The sequence below is a fragment of the Mustela nivalis genome (genome assembly GCF_964662115.1).
Source record: "Mustela nivalis genome assembly, chromosome: 15".
Taxonomy (NCBI): domain Eukaryota; kingdom Metazoa; phylum Chordata; class Mammalia; order Carnivora; family Mustelidae; genus Mustela; species Mustela nivalis.
In genome coordinates, this window is record NC_139034.1 from 62,201,683 (window position 1) to 62,222,272 (window position 20,590).

Here is a 20,590-nt window from a genome sequence, read left to right on the forward strand (position 1 = left end):
GATAAACTGTGTGCCATACTCTTCTCTAAACGGTTTACACAAATTAACTCATTCAATCATCTTAATAATTGGTAGGAACTATTACATACAGGTTTTACAGATGAGGCTATGAGAGCACAGAGAGGTTAAGTAACTTCCCCCAAGGTCTCACAGCTAACAAGTAGCAGAGTCCTCTTTGGCTCCATTATGAATAAATGCTCTAGCCAAGCAATAATGCCTCCATTTCTTTTCTTTCTTTCTTCCTTCCTTTTTTTTTTTTTAAGATTTTATTTATTTGACAAAGAGAGAGACAGTGAGAGATGGAACACAAGCAAGGGGAGTAGAAGAGGCAGAAGCAGGCCTCCCGCTGAGCAGGAAACCCAATGCAGGGCTGGATCCCAGGACTCTGGGATCATGACCTGAGCTGAAGGCAGAGGCTTAATGACTGAGCCACCCAGGAACCCCTCGCCTCCCATTTCTTAAATAGTACAGTGTACATTATGGAGCCATGGTAATGTTTCCATACAAAGATTTTAAGAAGATTCTTCTTGACTCAATTCTTTGAGTAAGGATGTCTCCTTTATTTGTTGGCTTCCAGACCACTCAGCTCAGTTAGAAGCCACCTAAGAATTCATTGCTTGCCACACTGTTTTCTATGATATGTCTACTGCAAATGCACTGTGCATTCATTTCATATACTCTAATCCCCTTACTCCCAACTCAGACCAGTGACCAAGTTGAGGCAGCCAGGGTCTGGGTACCTGCCAACGAGCACGTGACCTCTGCTCCGCACCTGGGACACCTAGCCACCCGCAGCTGGTTGGCTCATGTCCTCTTTCATCTGAGAGTTTGTCAGCTTTTCACGAGCCCTCCTTTTCTCCCATCCACCTTGACTTGACTGTCTGCTAGTCCCTCTCTGAATCTCTTACCCACCTCTTCCTGCTTCTTTGCTTTTCTCCCTTTTCACCTGTTTCCTCACTGTCCATTATCGCAGGGACTCCAAGGTGCCTGAATCCTGGTCCATGGCTGCCTTTGCTGTTCTCAGCAATACTCTAGCTCTCGCCACTGTAAAGTTCACCTGCTTTACCTTATATTCATATTTTTGGGGAAGCCACTGACGGTGAGAAAGTTGACTTTATTTTTGGAAAGGGTGATGTTTAACTAACCTTCTGGATAATACGACATTTGCATGCATGGTTTTAGCTCACACAAAATCGATGTGTTTTCCTGGCAAGTAAAAAACAAATAAAATAATAAAAAGATACTTGTTTCTTATAATAAACAGGACATAAATGATCATGTGTTTAACCCCTACAGATTTACATGCATACACACAGAATGAAACTTCAGATCAATTCTTCATTTGCATTATACTTTAAGGAAAATTTACCTGAATTTTTAAATTGCTATAGTCTAATGAGGAGGCTTGCCACCTTTAGAAATTTCCCATAATTATTTTTCTAAAACTAAAATATTGCTGGATAAAAACACAGAATCAAGGCTTTCTGCATATACATTTTATTTATATAAAGCATTTTCCCCCTTTAATCAATTCTTATAATTGCCAATGATAGGCAAGTCAGGTATTATTTTCTCTTTCACTCATATGCTCATGTAAAAATAATAAAATGTTTTATTTTTCTTTCTTCACTTTATTGAAATTGGTGGCTTACATCATTCTGAGAGGCCCACATGAGTATTTGTTTTTAAATTAGGACCATATTCTCAATTCGCTACACAATAAAGGGATTATACATTTAAAAGAACTGTATGCAATCAAGAAGAAATTTTAATTAATCACAAATAGAACTGGCCCAATGGAAATAATTTGACCCGACAGTTTGAGGTTTGATCAGCATAACACAGAGATTAAGAAGACTTTTGACCTGAACAGAGTCGGAATTGGTTCAGTCTGGAACTTTAGAAAGGGAAAGCTAATGGGTTCAAATCACACAATATCATTGTTTCCCGTAATGCTACCGGCCCATTAGCAAACAGTGAGAAACTTGCTTAGTTTCTGTAGAAACCATCCAGAAGCATGTATAACTCCAGCCCACAATGAAGCAACAGAGATTACGCCATAACAAACTATAATCTTTCTCCCATGTTCTCCATGTGTAAAACACTGGGCCAGCTCCTTTGAAGCCCTAATTGACTGTCTGTATCAATTAGTGGCCTGATTGCTTTCTAGCTTACATTTATGTCTCCACAGTAACCAACTGGCATTTGGAGGAGGATGAGAGTACTTACTGGGAAGTACTTAAACATGTACAACATAAAAGAATAACTGAAATTTTTAGCTATTTAGAGGAACAAGGCTCAGCAACTCATATAACAGCAACATACATAATCATTATATTCACTCTATGACTAATCAAAAACTTTGGTAATAAACTTCTTTAGTCAACAAGAACGTACACAATTAGAATTTGATGTTTCTTGTCCTGTTGTTAAAAAGCAACCATAGGATATCAGTGAATTTTTTTACATATGTCCAGAGTCTGAAATCAAGCATACATTTTTATAGAACTAATACACAATGAATATATGTTGTGAGCCATGAAATGATTTAGTAGAGATATCGATGATTGTGAAAGTAAGAGGCAGGGGGAAGCATAAGACTATGGTAAACATGGGGTCTAGTCATGATCTGGGCCCTAATTAGGTGAGTATTTGTTTTTAAATTAGGACCATATTCTCAATTCGTGGTTTTGGGAAAACCACTTAAACTCTCTGATTTCAGTTTCTTCACAAAATAACCACTAGTTCTCACAGACTAGAAACGTTCCTAAATTTTAAAAGAACAAATCTTAATATAGCCCATTATTTTCTCTGAGACTAAGTGAAAATTAATGTCCAACTTTAAAAATACCGTGTTGTTTTTCCCTGCTAAATCCATGAGCACTTATTTGATATTTAGGGATCTGATTTTGAGAAAGATAATTCTTTTGGAGATTGAAAGCCTAGGGTTTCCAGATATTTTAGCTAGAAAGTTGCAGAGGTAGGACCATTGGTAGAACCATTTCCCGAGGTTATGCCAGTAGGGGAAAGGAGATCCCTTGAGCAAGTTGGTGTTGTCTTTTGCCCAGGTCCACAAAAAAGCAGCGTGGTTTTAGCTCTGTGAATTTCCTGAGGTTCCTTGTCAAACACAGAGCCTTCTGACTTCCTTAAATTTAAGGCCAACATTACTCATTTAACCAACTCCAAATCTCATAAGTTTCCAAAATACAAAAGTTCACATGAGAGAAGACGTATTTTTTCCAACATAGTTGACCTCTTAAGTTTAAGATTGTGATACACTGATTTCCTCAGAACACATTTTTGTCTACGGATAATAAGATCATTAGCAGGAAGCATTCTTAAATGAAAAGAATAGCAATACACATTAAAAATAGAGAAAAACATATCACTACTTCATAGTTGAATTATATTTCTCCCCCCGCCAAATTCTGACACACTATTTTTTTTTAGTCTTTACTGATTTCTTTTAATTACTTTGAACTCTACTTCTGTACAGATACCTTCTACAGGATTCACACAATGCAAGATTAATATAAATCTGCTTAGAATATTGTTACTGGCTAAGCCTAAACCAATCTTAAAGGAAAAAATGAAATTGCTTTAAGATAGTCCTGGTTCACTCCATGCGACTGAATATTCTCATTGTTTATCAAGAACTTGGCCTTGTCAAAGGGGTAGGAATAAAGGTATAAGGGAGGAAGTTGGGAATTCTCATTGGGTAGCTGCCCAGTAGACTTGTTTCTCAGTTGTGCAAGCCAGGGAAAAAAAAACCCAATGGCCAAACTGGTGTAAAGCACAGAACATCATCATTATCCATCCGTGAGTCCACAAATAAGATATACCTTCATTTAAAACAAAACAAAACACCCCTGGCATTTAGAGCTGTGTTTCTCAAAAGTTAAGTGATTATGAATTACATGAGGATCTTCAAGGATTGCAGAACGTGATTCAGCATATCTGGGGAGTAGCCTGAATGTCTCTATTTCTAACAGCCTCTCAGGTCATGTCCACGCAGCTGGTCCAGAGGCCCACATTTTGTGTAGGAAGGCATGTGATGTCAATCTAACTTCACTTCCTTGCTAATAAACACTAACTGCTCAAAGAAAGTAATCACAGACAGTTCTGGAATTACAAAAGAAAGCATGATTCTTTGAAGTTTAAGATGAAATCTTTTGATATCATAGGATGTTGTGAGCCAATTATGCCATTGCTATTTATACATCTGTCATTGCGTAGGATATTTTTTCAGGACCTCGATGCATATTATTTTTCTCCAATCAAAGTAATTAGAACCAAGAACAATTTAATCCAATTTCAGTAGTTCCTAATTCCTAGATTGTGGTTTATTTTACTCATGCAGAATAAAACAAAGAATGTAGAGCTTCAAATTTCTGTTAGCAAAGGAAGGATGTGGTTAATCTGGACAGAAATTAATATATATCACTAATATTTTCTGAATTTTATGAAGAGTATTGAGCAATGATTAAATAACAGATTGGCTGACTTTACTTGATAAGAATCTAATCCAAGCATTTGAACTATTCAATAACATCAGCAGCATAATATCTTATGGAGTTTTATAGACCAAGCTCAGGCCAGATGTTTTAGTAGGCTATATTCAATTTCTCAACCTCTGGCTGTGAACTACAATGCACAACAACTGGCTGAAAAGGAAATAACTCAGGCAATCAATATAGTTTAGTAGAATTGATTTTTTTTAAAAGGACTTCATAAATGTGACATGGAGTTTACTTGCATTTTTATATTGTGAAACATATTCATACATAAACATCTCAAAATATGTTGCAAGTGAAAGAAAAAACAGGAACAATGGCTTGGTACTTGGTACATAGAAACCACTAACTTAATGTATAAGATATCTGAAGATCATTTTTGAGAAACTGTAGCTGCGCTTTTGATACCCCATGTTATATCAGTAGGTCCACCTAATTTGAGCTACAGCAAAGGGGAAAACTCACTATTTATTGACAGCTTTCCATCTCAAATGTTTTCAAATATCTTTCTAATTTTCCTTCTCAAGTTCTTCTCAGAAGTTGTCTGCAGGAGTCTGCTCAGACTATATGCAAATGTAGCCTGAAAGGTTGGAAAGACAATTCTCTAACGTATTCTACAGACAAACTTTGAAGAAATTTCAGGTTCAGTTCCAGACCACCACAGTAAAACAAATATGGACATAAAGCAAGTCAAATGAGTTTTTTGGTTTCCCAGTCCATATGAAAATTAGGTTTACACTATACTGTAGCCTATTAAGATGGCAGTGACATGATGTCTAAAAAAATAATGTATATACCTTAATTAAAAACACTTCATTTCTAAAAAATGCCACCATTTGAGCTGAGCTTTCAATTAGTCATAGTCTTATTGCTGGTGGAGGGTCTTGCCTTGATGTTCATGGCTGCTGAATGATCAGGGTGGTGGCTGCTCAAGGTTGGGGTGGCTATGCCAATTATTAAAAATAAGACAACCGTGAAGTTTCCTGCATTGATTGGTTTTCCTTTCAAAAACAAATTTCTCTGTCGCATGCAATTCTGCTTAAATTGTGCTTAATAGCATTTCACCCACAGTAGAACTTCTTTCAAATTGGAGTAAATCCTCTCCAACCCTGTTGCTGTTTTATGAACTAATTTTATGTAATATTCTAAATTCTTTGTTATCATTTAAATAATCTTCACAGTACCTTCACTAGAAGTAGATTCCATCTGGAGACCACTTTTCTTTGCTTATCTGTAAGAAACAACTCTTTATCTGTTAAATTTTGTCATGAGATTCCAGCAAATCAGTTACATCTTAGCCTCCACTTCTAATTCTAGTTCTCTTGCTATTTTCCACATCTGCAGTTACTTCCTCTGCAGAAGTCTGAATCCTTCAAAGTCATCCATGAGGGTTGGAATCAACCTCTTCCAAACTCTGGTTCATATTGATATTTTGACCTCTTTTAATGAATCATGAATGATCTTAATGTCATCTTGAGTGAAGAATCCTTTCCAAGATATTTTCAGCTTACTTTTCCCAGCTCCATTAGAAGAAAAGTATCTAAGCTATAGATAGTTTCACAAAATGAATTTCTTAAATAATAAGACTTGAACATCATAATAATAAGACTAGAAAATCAACAATACTTCTTGATCCATGGACTGCAGAATGGATGTTGTGTTAGGAGGCATGGAAACACTTTTTTCACTGTTTTTCTTCCTCATAGCTCTTGAGTGACCAAGTGTATTGTCAATGAGCTGTAATATTTTGAAAGGAATCTCTTATTTTTTTTTTTAAGGGACCTATGATTTTAAGAATAGTCAATGAGCATTGGCTTTAGTTTTAAGTCACCAGTTGAAATAGCCCCTAACAAAAGAGTCAGCCTGTACTTTGAAGCTTTGAATGCAGACATTAACTTCTCTTCTCTAGCTGGAAAAGTCCTAGTTGTCATCTTCTTTCAATAAAAGGCTGTTTCACTGAGTATCTTTCTTCAGTGTAGTCACTCTCAATAATTACCCTAGCTAGATTTTCTGGATAACTTGCTGTAGTTTCTACATCAGCACTTGCTGCTTGACCTTGCACCTTTACATTATGGTGTTGGCTTCTTTCTTTAAACCTCATGAACCAACCTCTGTTAGCTTCAAACTTTTCTTCTACAGGTTCCCTATCTCTCTAAAACTTCACAGAATTGAAGAGAGTTAGGCCTTTTTCCGGATTAGGCTTTGGCTTAAGGTAATGTTGTGGTTGGTTTGATCTTCTATCCAGACCACTAAAACTTTCTCTACATCATTAATAAGGCTATTTTGCTTCCTATTTTTGCTTTCCTATTTTACTAAGTATAATTCACATAATTCAAAGTAGTGGAATTTCCTTTTTTTTTCTAAAGAAAATATTTTATTTATTTGAGAGAAAGAGAGAAGTAGGGGAGGAAATAATTTGAAATAATTGGAAATAATTTGGAAATTATTTGGTATTATTAAATTATTTGAGAGAAGTAGGGGAGGGAGAAGGACAAGCAGACCCTGCACTAAGCCTGGAGCCTGAGGACTCTGAGATTATGACTTCAGCCAAAATCAAGAGTCGGCTGCTCCACTAACTGACCCACCTATGTGTACCCAAAGTCGTGGAATTTTTTATGGGATGAAAATAAATAACTTTTATATATATTGTCCATATGTAATATTCATTAAATTCTACAAGACAGTCACTAAGTCAGAGTTGGGTGAAAAAAAATGAGTATTTGAATATTTGCTTAATTCTTTACTTTGTAAGTTTTAATCTTCTACATTGGCAATGTCTCTTGTATAAAATAAAGCTAATATCCAACTCATACATATGATTTGATGATATAAGGAAACTGCCTTGAAATAATGGCTGTGAAAATAAATGATGCTCTTTAAATTTTTATTTTTGTTTAATAACTAACAATAAAATTTTATTTTTTTATTTGACAATATTAATCAACCGCATTCTACAATGCTAAGTATAATATGACATCAAGATAGCTAAAATTCTTAATATACTTAATGAAACATACTCTTTGGTATTATTAAATTATTTCCAATTCATATTTTGCTTGGCTTTATCCAACAGAAAACACTACAGTACTGAAATTTGTATGTAGGTAAAATAAAGCCAGAAAATTAAGATAAAGAAGAATGCTGGAATGAGCAATAAATTACATAGAATTTATGCAAGCTAGTTCCAGATGACATTCTTTTTGAACAAAAAAAAGGCAAATATTCATGATTTGTTCCATGTTACATTCTAGACTTGCTAATATAGAAAATTTGGATATGTAATTTGTCACACATTGATTATATTCCTTGTTTTGGCATTTTATAAATGGAAATCTGTTAAGTTGAAAGAATAGTTGAATATAATTTTGATAATGGATTGATATTTTGCACCAAGATTTGATTGACACTAGCTAATAATTAGACACCTACATGCAAGATACTACATTAGGAATTGTGGAAGATATTTTTAAAAAAAATATCTAAGGCATTCTTCAACGTTGAAATCAGCAAAAATCAAGGATGAAGGGAAAGATACCAGGTTTGCAAAAACATCAGGCAATTATAATCACATATGTATTAAATGTAGTTTTTGCTTCCACCAATTTTTGTTTTGTGTTCCTAGGGATATGATTTGCTAAGGCCAGTATGCAAGGTTATTATAAATAGGGACATTTATCAGTGTCTCATTTTCTGGAGCAGGAAAGCCATATATTACAAATAAAATATCTATAAATTTCTGTGCCTAATTCCAATATGGGGGTGGGGCTCCCCACACCAAGAAGCATTTTTCCTTCCTGGAGATAGCAACAGATTCCACAGGTTAAGGGTTCAGTCCTATGAAAGTATCTGCCCCCTTTCAGCTGTTAGTTGCAAGCCCAGGTTGTCTCCTCTCCTTCTGACCCTCTGACCAACTGGTAATAGTTTAGAGGTTGCATTATTCCCCAGCTTAAGTTGGATTACTTTGCTAGAGTGGCTCACGAGCTCATAGGAACATTCCACATACTTGATTACAATTTATTATAAAAGGATGTAAGTCAGGAGTAGCCAGGTGGAAGAGATGTTTAAGGGCAAGGTATTGGTAAAGGGTCCAGAGCTTCCATGCTTTTTCCAGGTGTACTATCTCCCAGCACCTCCGCATGTTCGCAAACTCAGAAGCAATCCAAATTCAGTTCCTTTGAGTTCTTATGGAAACTTCAATACAAAGGGATGATTGATTGAATCATTGGCCTTGGTGACTGATTGAACTCAATCTCCACCCTTTCTCCTCCCCAAAGGTCAGAGGGGTAGAACTGAAAGTTAGGAACCTTTAATCACATTGTTGGTTCTCCTGGGCAACCAACTTCCCATTCCTAGGTGCAGTCCAAAAGTCATCTCTTATTAACATAACAAAAGAAATCCTAATGGCTCTCCTCCCTTAGGAAATTCCAAGGGTTTGAGGAGCTCTCTGCCAGGAGGGGGATGAAGAACAAATACAGTTGACCTTTGAACAATGCCGAGGTTAGGGGTGCCAACCCCCAAGCAGTCAAAAACCTAAGTATAATTTTTGACCTCCCCAAAACTTAACTCCTAATAATCTAATGTTAACTGGAAGCCTTACAGATAACATAATCAGTTGATTAACGTGTACTTGTATATCTGTTATATGCTGTATTCTTGCAATAAAGGTAGAGAAAAGAAAATTCCACTAAGAAAATTATAAGGAGGAGGAGAAAACACATGTACTGTACCATACTGAATAAAAAAAAAAAAAAATCCAGAAAAGTGGATCCATGACTCTTGAATCCATGCTGTTCTAGGGTTAATTATATATATTTTTAATTATAAATCACACTATCACAGATCACTTTTTCCAGAAAGCTCCGAGAGGCTGGAGACAGTGGTGTTATTTTGGAAGCTACAGAAATTACTGTTAGAGAGGATGGCCTTAATTCTCACTAGATGTTGCATCAGTACCTTCCATGAACCATGGGCACTGTTTACACCAGTGCACAGCAACAAAACACAACAAAAAATGCTGGCAGCTTGTGTCAACAACATCTTTCAGACTTCTATTTTAAGCAAGCTGGATTCATGACAGTCATTTGTTTAGAATAGTTCTGTAAATGGCAACCAAATGATCAGTCCACATTTGAGTTGTTTAATTTCAGTGGCTGGACTAGGAACATTTCTTAAGGTAGTTTGATACTCCTTGTCATCTCCCTGCAGGTTGACTGTATCTGTACAATCATATATTAATAAATTATTTTTTCCTTTTGCTATGTTTTCATTTCTGACTTCATCAATTTCTAACATCTAACACATATTTAAAAAGAAAATAAACATGGAGACTGAAAGAAGAAACACATGACCAACTAATTAACTTTATTCCTTGTTATCAAGCCCCATATAGTAAGGTCTGCTGGAGTCAATGGCTGTTCATACCACACTTCAGCCAGATCTACAGCTCATCGGCCTGTTGGACAAGGAAAAAGCACTGCATCTGAGCTAAGGCAGAAAGCGCATTATCTATGTGACTTATTTATTCTCAGGCACCTCTCAGTTTTGCTGTTTGTTCCGTATCTTACACGCCAAAACAAGGTCTCGGAGTTGGCTGTGAAGACACCACTGCCACCGCAAGAGGACAAAAGTCCCACAGCTTTCGCTATGAACCCAGCATCACTGGACTGCCTCTGGGCAGTACTTCCAGAATCATGTGAGAGTTCCATCAAGACTCTGCTTCTGCTTCCACTGCTCTTAACAGATTCAGGTCTGCAAACCCTTGCTTTTCTTGTTTCTATTTTGAAGTCTACACTGAGAGCACCTGATTGACTGCTGATTCCATGCATCCATACCTAAGCTGCATGGGAGCTTACAAAAATATCTGGCATTTTCAACTTTCAATTATGGAAGATGCTTTGTCATTACCAGGTGGAGGATTCCCCAGACACAACAAATGCAGCCCAAGGTGATCAAAAACAACCACTGCATCTCTTACAATGCAATGGAAAAAATACTGTAGTGGAAGTCAACAGACTTGCTCTTCACACCTGGTGGTCAGTTTTTCACTATGCCTAGTTAATTTTATTATTTTGGGCCTTGTTTTTCCTATTATAAAATGGGGTTCAAGAGCATAATCTTCTAATTTCATATCTAGTGTTGATCCTACTTTGATCAAATAGTTGTATACTCTTGTTACCAGTTTTCATGATTCTTGAGAAAGATCTCACCTGTCCATGAATCCCCCTTTCCTGTTATTTCCTGTTATCCATTTTTGCCATGGATAGAAAAATTTGTCAGGCTATTGATCTTACCACATTGAGAAACAGAATAGAATGCTTTTTATTTGAAATATTTCTTTAAATTATTTTTATTTCATAGATATTCACAATATCCAAAAAGAAACAACATTACTTTGAATGAGTTATCAAAATTTAAGGAGAAACAAAATTCATTATTTTGTATAAAAATATTTATGATTCTTTCCCCCTCCATTCTAGCTCTCTCCTTCTAAAGTTTTTTTTTTTTTTAATTTGACAGACAGAGATCACAAGTAGGCAGAGAGGCAGGCAGAGAGAGGAGGAAGCAGGCTCCCAGTTCAGCAGAGAGCCCGATGCGGGGCTCAATCCCAGGACCCTGGGACCATGACTTGAGCTGAAGGCAGAGGCTTTAACCCACTGAGCCACCCAGGCGCCCTGTAGCTCTCTCCTTTTAGAAAGACTTTATTTATTTATTTATTTGAGAGAGAGGGAGGGAGAGATTGAAAGAGAGAGAGAAAGAGAGAAAGTGAGTGTGCACGCACATGCATGAGCAGGGTAAGGGGCAGAGAGAGAGGGAGAAGCAGACTTTCTGCTGAGCATGGAGCTCAGTGCAGGCTGGATCTCAGGACCATGAGATCATAACTTGAGCCAAAGTCAGATGCTTAGCTGACTGAGCCAACCAGATGCCCCTATTCTATCTTCTTAGCTGACTGAGCCAACCAGATGCCCCTATTCTATCTTACGGGTCTAACAGTGCGGTGAGGTTAGTTGGGATTTAATTTTAAAATTGCCTTATTTCTTCTGTCCTATTGTCTTATTTGGGGTCAAGGCCTGGAAATACATGGAATCCAAGGCAAGGATGATATGGAACATTTTGTGCTATACATTGTGTGTCCTAAAACTAACAATAGTGATTTTCCTGGACTGTCTACTGTGTTTTCACACATGATTCAGTCAGAGACATAGAGGACTTCAGGATTTACGATGCTGGCCATCTATCGTTCATCTTCCTCAACAAGGTTAATGAAAGAGACTTGCTCTGGGGTCTCAAGCCAATCTTTTACCTATGAGAAATTAGGTCTTTGTATTAGGAACAGATTAAATGCAGGGTGTATAATTAATGATAATCTAGTTTTGGGGATAATAGAAGATTTGTTTCTAGGGCTAAGACAAATGCACATTAAAATAGGCATAGCCAAAGTGTATAAATTTTTGGTTTTCAGACTGGTGGTACTAGACAGATCTGATAGGTACAAAACTGGCTGCCTAGATTCTATCCCTTGTGATTTTAATTTTGTTTCATTTCAGTATCTTCTCGTTCCTCATCAGGATCTTCACTGCCTTACAGGAACAGAGGCAACTTTGTCAGGATCAACTTTAAGCTTCAGTGTGGCACTTCTTTGAGAACCAACCCCACAATGTGCTCTCAAATAAGGTCTTTTCTGCTTCTTTGTGAGTTTGGGGGATTGGATGAGGAGAAGGTAAGAACGAAGATAAATGTAGAAAAATGAAAACTGTAGCCATGGTAATTCTCTTGGCTTGAACATCCAGAGATGCATTTTTCTTTTTCCTATGGTGGTCTGTGCTCACTTAGGACCCCCCAATGGATATTAGGTAGTAAATACTAAGATTTTAGCTGTATCATATGAATTAACCACAGGAAGTGAGCAGAATTAGTTAACAAAGATGAAGGGAAACTTAGACACATATTACATGGAAGACTTTCTATCAGCTGAAGGAAAAACTTAAGTGTATCACCAAAAACAAAAGCACATCCTCATGGAAGCAGCCCAATCTGGGAGTCAGGTTTAATAAGAGTTAAGAAGGAAAACTACAGTTAGGAAACAAACTTCACAACTTTGTGAGTGAAAAACTACTGCTAAAGTTTTGGAAATTGGGAAAAAACTCAGTGGGGCCCAGAAGCATTTTTACACACAGGATTTGATGTAGCAACTGAATGACGACCCATGTGAAACAACAACAAAATAGATCAATGGCCAGGTATATTTGTCCTTTAAGTAAAGGAGAACAGGACTGAGGTAAAAGCCATATTGAAGTCTACAAATAGGACCCATCTAAAGAGATTGGGAGACTCTTAAAGGGAGAACAGTCAAGCTTTTCTATTATAAGGATATGACTTGCATAAAAGAATATTTGCCATTAAATTACAACAGTTACCCAAGGCCGAAAATACTCAAATTTGAGAAAATAAAAGATTTTTGGGGAAAAGCACAGTTGACCTGTGTTGATCCACAGAGGATGTGGACAACTGTCTTGGGAAATACAGCCAACAACTGAAGGTTGTAATGCAAATTTCCTTTAAATATCTGCTCAAGGGGATTCTCCAGACTGGCAGATATATGGAAAGAAGATGAACTTGAAAGAGAAAGAGAGGAAGGAAGGAAGGAAGGAAGGAAGGAAGGAAGGAAGGAAGGAAGGAAGGAGAAAGAAAGAGCAATGCAGATCCCAAGTTTGTAATGTCTTTGCTCCTGACACCAAAATCCCCAGTGCTGAGCACTGGAAGTCCCCATGTGGCTCTGAAAGTCACTTTAGGAGCACAAGTATAGGTTTTAATGATTCAAAGTTAAACCCCTAATATAACTCATTTATTCTATCATGCTGGTTACCTTCCATCAAGAGCCAAAGAAAGTAACCAAAGATGGGTGAAAAACTGGAGGAAATTGAAAGGAAGGGACTCAAAAGCTCAAAGAAGAGTTGACGTCATCGCTCTCTTTCCGAACTGTCATAATGCCAAGTTCAGGTTAAGGGTGAGAAGGAGGGCAGAATAACACAAAAACTTGGCTTTAATTTACCTTGTCAGAAACACAAATAACTTATTAAGAAGGTAACAGTGGGGCAGAGGTGAGGAGAGAGCCATGCCATGTAGGTGTTGGTAAGAAGAAATAAGGGAATATTTCCTAATAATTCATTATACATGGGTAAAATTTTAATTAAGCAGAATTATTAGAAACTTTTTACTGGATTTACATTTTTATTAAATGTGGCTTTAGTAACCTGCAGGAATATTTTGCATATATTGGCATAGATTTTTTTGGTAGGATTTCAAAAGTACTGTATGTGGCTTTTCATTAGCTAAAGGCTTTTAACGTTTCAAGTTATATTTGAAAACAAAGCAATATTTAAGGGAATTATTGACTTTTTAAACTGATACTTGGACAAAATGGAATTCTGGACTTCAGAAAAATTTGTGAAGTGAAGACAAGGTGAACATACCTAACAGTGAAAGATTTAAAGAAGTGCAATGAATTTTGAGGCAAGATTGAGCAAACCTGTGACACATCTTTCCAAAGCCCCACCTCACCTTATATCTATAGACAGATCAGACTGATCAGGGAGAGTTCTTACTTTACTGTCTCAATATTCCCCAAGCCCCTTTCATTTTTGCTCCCAATCATTCCTTCATATCCTCTATACCAATATCAGACTTTTATTCAATATACCATTATTCAGTGATTTCTACAAGCCAGTCATTATCCCAGATACTGTGTAATTTCCTGGACAAACTTGCAAAGCCTAGAAGAGAGTCTAATGAAATAAAGGTTGACTCATAATAACGGAAATATTGTTTCACCAAGATAAAACTGGTATCTTCTTGCGAGGTAGATGGTAAAAATAAACCCTATTTAAAAAAAAATAAAACAAAACTAGATGCAGACAAGTTGGGGAATAATAAATGGCATAAGAATGGGCAGTGTCTGAAGATTCTACTGGTTCTTTTTCATTTCTCATCTTCACCCACCATTCTGAGATATTTTATTTATTGACCAAGCCCTTCTGTGACACGTACTTTTCCTTGGCTTCCCGGAAGGAATACTCTTCAAGTTTTTCTTTGAATTCATTTTCACCACTCATTTCCATAACCCCTTAAATACATCCAATTTCTCCAAATTCTCTTCTGTCCCATTATCTCATTCAGAATTAGGATAAAACTCCTGTAATTATCATCAATTTTATTTTACTAGCATCTCAAACAAAATATGTTAAATGAAATATTAAATTCCTCATTTTCCCAGCCAAACCAACTCTTTCTATCTCCATTCTTCTATTTATCCATGCTCAACTCAAGACTCTTATTTAACCTTTTGCTGTTTGGCTCTCCACTATAAATTAGCTCAACTTTCACATGACTAGGTATTTTTAGGTTTCTTAAATACTTCTCAGCTCCAAACTCCAATGCTGTGCAATCTTATTTGGCCTTTATTGTTTCCATATTTTAGGACTGGTTTCCCAACATCAATTTCTCCTGGTGACCACCAACTTCCTTTGCAATTCATTGTGTTTGGACTTTTAGAGTACGTTTCTTGAAGCCTATCTCCTGTCATTTCACTGCCCCAAACAAACACTATCAGACTTCTGATGGTTCCTTACCTTCTAAATTAGAATTTGGAATGTATTTTTTGATTAAAGAAAATTGGTGAGGCATAGTTGAAACGATGCAATTGATACTATATTTCTGGGCACATAGATTAAAGAGACTATCAAGGTCTCCAAAAAGCAAACTACCATTACTGTGATTTCCATAGAGAAATGATTTCTAAACTTCAAAAAAAATTTACGATAAGCTTTTTAATAGAACATATTCATAACCTGGATTCCCAACATGCAGCTGAAATACACAAAAGAAGAATTATTTTATGCAGTGTAGTCTTCATTTTAAAAATATTTAAATATTTAAATATTAAGGATTTTATGTGATTTCAAAAATACTGTTTCTGTCAAGTTTTTCAAATGTGCATTAAGTGTAATATCCCTACCTCACTTTCAGTTTTATAAGGTTCTAAGTATCTAGCTTAAACATAATTTTTTGAATTTCTGCATCTTAGCTTATATTTAGAAATAGCACTTTGCCTACAAAAATAGGCTAAAAAGGCAATTGTACCTTTTAAACATTTAAAAAGTATGCTCTGACTTTTGTCTAAAATTGTGACAAAAGTCAGAATTAATTACCTTTTGGTACAAAGTCCATACCACCTACACATCTGTTATTTTTAATTTTTTGTTTGTTTTCTTTGAGAATATCAAAAATATCAGGCATTTTTGTGAATAATTTTCCAGATGTTGTCCCACTAGTTATCGGCATAAATGCGTTTGCAGGAAAGTTTAATTGGTGTTGTTAATTCAACTCAGGATCCTGTTTATTTTCCTAATTGCTGCCAGACATTGAATGGGTGGTTAATATATTAGAAACCTCCTGTTTTCCTGAACCTTTGCCTTACCCACTGGCAATTTTGTTAGGGAGAAAAATCTGCTTTTCATTTACTTTCCCTACCTTGAAAGCACTCGCGTAAGCCCTGGTAACATTGTTTCTGAAGATAGTACTTGAAAAGCTTTCCCCTGTTGCATCTGTCTGTATGACAATACAACTTCATCCCATTTGTCACAAATGTGTGACTACTATTATTACCGTACCTTATTATACAACAGCATTATTCTCATGACAAGAAAAGCACTTGTAAGCTTAATAATTGTATATAATGTGAGATACTCACTATAAGCGACGTACACTGACAACAAGAGATGTAGTGTTGTTGGGGGCAGGGGAGTCAACTGTGTGGAGGGACAGAAACTGGGCAGGAGGAGCACTGTTGTACAGAAACCACGTGACACCCTCGTGTTTGGAGGAGATTCTGGAGGTCAGAGTGGCTATCCAAAATGTTCCATCTTCTAAAACGTAGCAATAAAATTTTTGTTCCATGTTTTACTCTATAAATATCTGAGAAATTATGTAAGAAAAAACAATTTGGACAGCTTTTTTTTTTTCACATACTATTTCTCTTCATTTCAGTGTTTTTAAAAAATAGTTTAGTTTTCCTTTTTCTCTGCCTCTCACCCACTTCTGGTAGATAAAGATTTTTGCCAAACATTTAAAAGTAATATACCAACTATGTTTTATATCAGATGCTCAATATCTCCCATTGTTATCTTTACCTACAAGGTTACCTGCTTTGTGTCTACCCAGTTAAACTGCATTAATAAGTATGGTGTTTCCTCAGATTTCAGAAAGCTCGTTTCTCATTAGAGGGATTTTAATAAATGATTAATTCACATCACATTTGCTTTTTGTTGATTTATTGCAAATTTGTTCTCTGGTCCTTTCTTATTTTCTGCGACCCAATATACTTTCCATACCTTTAATGTGAATTGATAATTCACCCCATCCCCACCCTCAGGCCTCATTCTTCACCCAGTTCCCTTTCTTCTGGGACTGTGACAATATGGCTCCTCTCTTACTTCTCATCGCAGTTCCACAGAAAGTTCTCCATTTACTATTGCTAAAAATCCCACAAACCAACCTTCCTTTCTGATATTTCTATCTCTGTGATCTTGGGAAAGTCACTTCACTTTATGGCACTTGTGTTTTTTATTTGTAAAAATGGTTTGTACTGTTTGACATCTAGAAAGACCAATCTTTATCCTCCATTACCTGCCTTGTTTTTTTATACACTTATTCTGTGAGGCTAAAATAATGATACTGACTTCAGTCAGAAATGTCACTTTCAGTAATTCTAGTAGCTAAATATGTAATAACTAACTTAATCAGTGAGTACTTAAATTAATATAGTGAGGATTTATAATCAGCATTTCTTTTAAAATATTTCTATTTGATATTTTTCTTAGTAAACATTCTTCATAAACATTTCTAGCTGATGGAAATGAATAATTCCTACTTTCCTAAGTTCCCTTGCCTCTCTTCTTAGTTCTAAACTCTTGGTAGAATTCTACCCTTATTTCAGAAAATCATTTTTTACAGGTCTCCTGTTTTTAGTCATTGTGCTAATTAGATTTTCAGAGCCCTGTATTATTGTGTTATGATTTCATAAAAATATACAATCTTTCTCTTAAACACACACGCATATTATACAAGTGTTACAGAGACATATTCAGGTTGTGCTTTTATTTTTGCAACAGTAACAATCTTAATATAAAATAAATCACTTCCTTTCCCCTGCATATGTCAGTGCTTACCACTTGAGTCATTTTCTTCACACCCTTTCACTGTAGAAACAGATGTTCTATGCCAACTGGAAGAAAAACTGCTAGCAGGCATTTGCAGACCACCTGCCTACCTGCACAGGCTCTCGCACTCCCCTGGCTGGTTTCTCCACCTCTGTGATTCACTTAGCCTTGTTCCTTGTTCAGCTCTATAAGAATTTCCAACAGCCGAAAACAATTGACTTTGTTCAGAGGAATTAAAGAGGGAAGGGATGGATTATGTCACAGGATAACAAGCCATGGGGACCCTTCTCCGTTAAACACTTAGTCTGAAGACTTAGATACTTTGAATGTCAGGAGAGTTCCGCAAGATTAAATACATATTGACAGATGCAACTGGAAAATACTGCAAAGGCACATGTTGTCTCTGAAAACACTTCGTAAAGTTTGTCTCTGACACATGCCTGGCTAACCTAAGAGATAGAATCTAGAAAGAGAGCTGATGTCTATAGCACGGCTGATTGTGCTTTGTGTCCACAATGTGGACATGCTACACAGCTTCTCCCTGGTGACAGGAAGTGTGAATATGATCTGGCCTTTCCTCCTCTCTCGCTTTCCTTTAGTCATCTCTGTTGCCATTACATCCTCCCAGTTTCCAAGCACAAATCCTTAGTGATATTTAAATTCTTTCTTCTCTGTTTTCCATGTCCAGTTTGCCACCACATTCTTTTTGAAATCACTTTTACATCCTTTCTTACATGCATTGCTCTCCAGGAATATGGCTGGAATATGGCTACTAATTCTCTAATTAGCAGTCCTCTGGTTGTGTCCCTATTCAGATACACACGGTACATGATTCCACAGCCTTCTCAAAGTTCAGTGCTGATATCATCTTACCATTTGAGAATCACAGTAGTACAAACCTGAGAGTCTGGGTGCTTAAGTTCTGACTCCATTACATGTAACTCCGTTGCAAGTTGCCTAAGCTCTCTGTGCCTCAGCTTTTCTAACTGCAAAATAGGAAAAGTAAGGGTGTCTCTCATAGAGTCTGTTAGGGTGAACTACATTGTTATATTTAGAATATTTAGCATGGTGCCTAGCCACACTGAATAGCAGATAAGTCTTCTCTGATATTGCTTAGAAGCTAGCAATGCATTCCCATTGGTTCCAGGACACCTTCCCGGAAGAGCGAAGATTCTCTGAGATTTGTTCAGATATTGTGCTCCAACGTACAGAGTCTGGAGGAGAGGAGATGCTGACTAAAGGCTAACTGCCTTGTAAGATGCCTTTTTAAGTGGTGGGCTGCACAACTGATGGAAAGGTACAACGCTAATAAATCTCTAGAATAGAAGGAAAAGTTTGCTTGCTAGTTTTTGTTTTCCTCTCATTATCTGCATAGTAGTGGTTTATTATGGATAATGTATATTTATTTGCAAGATACAACAGAGTTGATTGTGAAAGGTAGCGAGTAAGGGTCTTTTTTTTTTTTTTTAATTTCTTCTCCTCAGCAGGCGTTAAAGCAAGATTTGGGAGTGGGGATAGCATAATGACTGTAATTTAAGCTACTGCAGTGGTCCTTACGAAGTGTCTGTACATTTAACACTCCATATGGTAATTATAACTTCCCCAGAGTGAGTCAGGGTTGTTTATGCTTTTATACATCAAGCAGCTGCAGCGGAGCAGACACCCTCCGTATTAGCACTTCCTCCTAAGACCATGAATGTGCTTAAAAGATTTCTGCAAATTTCTCTTGAATTCAAGTTGTTTGTTAAAAGTGATAGTTTTATGAGCCTGCCACATGGAAAAAGGTCCTTCTTTCTCAGATTTTCCATTTGTGATACAAACCCATGTGTAGTACCATTTTTAGAGAGGCATTAAAGCTGATATAATATAACCCCCAGCTGAGTCTGATAAAAGGAGAGCTTAATTTTCAGGTAAAGTATGGTTATAGGAAATGACAGCTAGGGAAGTTATGAGTAAGACTTGGAAAAAAAAATACACACTAACGGGTTGATAACTTATTTCCTGCATTGAATCTTCTGACTGTGCAGAGAAAATCCCGCCATAACAAATGTTAGCCGTCCGAGTGCTTTCTTTAACATAATACATAGACCGTCTTGAAACTACATTGAAATATGTGGAATTGCCCGTTTTTAAATATCTTTTATTAAAAATATTAGATGTCTTGAGGTGAACATTTGTAATAACGATACATATATGTATCATCACTGGTAGGATTTAACGCTGCTATCTTTGGCGAATTATTTTCTATCTCAAGCTCAGTTTTATTAGCCATAAAATGAGAATCATGGCTTTTCAGACAAGAAAACTTGGAAAAAGAGGTAGTTCTGTGTATCAGAAAACAAAAATTCCCTTCAGGAGAAAAAGAAAATATGGTCACAAAATTTTAACTCTGAGTATGCTTCAGTAAAGAGGCAATTAAATAATTTAGAAAATATTCTCCAGGTTTTTCTTTCTTCTTCTCCTTCTTCCTCTCTCCCCCCTTTCCAGCTCCTTCTCCTCTTCCTCTCTTTCCTTTATTTATTTTAGCTAGAAAGGATCTGAAATAATTAACAGAATGGTTTCCCCTTATTTTAGAGTTGAAAAACTGAGAAGCATAGAGGTTAAGTGAAATTTCTGCAGTCATTTGTCAACAAATGATAAAACTGGGATTTTAAGGCAGTTCTCCTGACTTCTTTTCAAGACCTGGGGTTTATATTAGAGGACACTGCAGATGGAAGAGATGAGTTCTCTGAGAAATTAGTGAGACAGTGGTCGAAATGTCAAACTGAATTATATACTTTATTATTTCCGTTCTATAAAAATGATATTCTAAGATGAATAAACTAGTTTTCAGTTGACCTATTCTTTCATGCTTTTGTACTT

The 20,590-nt window shown here is 36.4% G+C and overlaps 1 long non-coding RNA gene across 3 annotated transcripts in view; it reads left to right on the forward strand.

Annotated features, from left to right (window-relative positions):
- Window positions 1–10,237, forward strand: part of LOC309849138 — a 262,806-nt gene extending 252,569 nt beyond the window's left edge. For all 3 annotated transcript variants that reach the window (XR_014303519.1, XR_014303520.1, XR_014303521.1), the window contains one exon: window positions 10,092–10,237. This is a non-coding gene — a long non-coding RNA (uncharacterized lncRNA). The remainder of the gene's footprint in view (window positions 1–10,091) is intronic.
- Window positions 10,238–20,590: the final 10,353 nt, after the last annotated feature.